Below are 2,123 nucleotides of genomic sequence, written 5' to 3' on the forward strand. Positions count from 1 at the left end.
TCCCAACCCCAACCCCAACCCCAACCCCAACCCCAACCCCCAACCCCAACCCCAACCCCAACCCCAACCCCAACCCCAACCCCAACCCCAACCCCAACCCCAACCCCAACCCCAACCCCAAAAAAGATGGCGGATTCCCGAAACTATGCACTATATATGCTTGACACATATTGCATATATTGTGCAGCCACAGCTAGCGTTAAAATGAATTAAATATATGAATATTTAATAGAATATTTAATTAAATATACTCAATGGACCTTACATAAGAACAAATTCAGGCCAACATCGAAAAGCTCAGAAATAAAATTGGAGATGCTCGAACTGGAGGAAAGGGCTCCCAACGAAGAAAAGTTAAAGTTGTCACCAAGGCTGCAGTAAATATTTTATAACCCAGGGCAGCGGAGATAAGATTGTGAAGACCCTCGTCAAGAAGGTAGGCGCTCAGCAGCTCGGAGTTGACGAGGTCAACTTCTTCAAAGATGATAACACCATCATGCACTTCTCAAGGCCTGAAGCCTATGCTTCCATTCAAAATAATACATTCATTGTGTCGGGCGACTCTGAAACCAAGACCATTAAGGATCTGCTCCCCGACATCATCCAACAATTAGGCCCCAAGCAGCACAAAGTATTAAAAGATCTATTTTCTCACATCCAAGGCTCGACCTAATAGGCTCCAAACCTCGAAGCCCCCACCCTTGAAGCCCCAACCCTCGAAGCCCCAACCACCCTCAGCCAGCCGGAATGATCATATAATGAGCATAAGTATCATTATCTTAAAATAATATCCTATTCTATAACTTTACTCTATATATGTGGTAACTAATCATTTTATAGTCCGTGTTCTATATTCTCAGTTGATTCCTATACATTTTCCTCAGAGTTGATATGATCACTCCGCTGAACCTAGGAGTCTTCTCCGTCGAATCAGAATCCTCTTGAAGCATGAGAATTTAGTTGAGCTAGGAGTTATTCACTAATAAATACTAGCTGAAAAACTGCGCGTATAGATATTCTTTGATCCTCAGTTTTATAAGGCTGCTTGAAATCATTTCAAGCTACCTATACTGATGATTCTGTCGTATTTATATTTCTTGAAAATTAGAAGGTTATTCCTTACACAACCACATAAGCCTGATAATAGTGACGAGCCTTCGCGGTTTTTTATTGCCTTCGATCATTGCTAGATTAAAGTTCTTGTGATAGTTCTCCGAGAATTTTAAAAGGAGTCTACTTTCATGCAGGTGAGAAAAGCCCTATTTTTTAATTTAAACTTCTTGATCATCTTCTTCAAACAGCTATTCTTACTCATCTTCCTTTCCTGGGTGAGAATTGAACAGCCTATCGACTGCCTTCATCATAGTCTCTTGCGGATTATGCTGAGAGTCTTATTTGCTTTAAATTTTCCTGTTTATGTTCTTTTACAAAAATATGTCTGAATCTACGGCACTTTTCATTAAGTTTAAATATTTTGGAACAATATCTTCGAATAGTCACTTATTAGCATGCTTCGAACAAACAGCTTTATTTTCTATAATAAGATTGAGCAAAGTTGGCTCTTTCGGGCACAAAAATTAAACTGTGAAATCAGCATCGCTTTCTATTTTAAAGGGTTCATGTGAAGGATTCAAGCTCTCTTTGAAGACGCTTGCCCTCTTTATTGTATTTTTTGACAATAGTCTGCTTTCAGTTTCGATTCCTTCTTCAATTTTCAACGTCCTTAACTTGTGACACTTTCTTCCATAAATATATAAAAAATCTTTTCATCCTCTTGGCCTGCACTTAAATTTAAAGTTAAGGTTCGGTTCCCAAAGCGTCAGTGCTAATAATTCCCAGAAGCATAATTTCCTCAAAAGCTTTGGAGGAATTAAAAAGAAGTTCCCTCAGAATGATTTATTTTTCCTTCGATGCATAAATGCATTAATAGCAACAGTCAGCATATATTATATATATCTTAAATATCAAATCGAAATATTCACGACATTGTAAATCATGGCGATGATAAAAACTTCAGCTACTTCTAGAGTTTACTTTTTACTGCCAAACCAACCTCAGAACAAGATAGAGCATCACCACTTTGCCTATTCGCCAAAAGTATGCCCAGGATTCTTCGATGTTCA

At 38.5% G+C, this 2,123-nt stretch overlaps 1 pseudogene; it reads left to right on the forward strand.

The window, feature by feature from the left end:
* The first annotated feature begins 254 nt into the window (after positions 1-254).
* On the forward strand, positions 255-773 carry LOC148298407 (uncharacterized; annotated as a pseudogene).
* The last annotated feature ends 1,350 nt before the right edge of the window (positions 774-2,123 follow it).

Source organism: Brachycentrus maculatus, unplaced genomic scaffold (assembly GCF_059751285.1).
Source record: "Brachycentrus maculatus isolate JH-2025_06_01 unplaced genomic scaffold, ASM5975128v1 h1tg002093l, whole genome shotgun sequence".
NCBI classification, from domain to species: domain Eukaryota; kingdom Metazoa; phylum Arthropoda; class Insecta; order Trichoptera; family Brachycentridae; genus Brachycentrus; species Brachycentrus maculatus.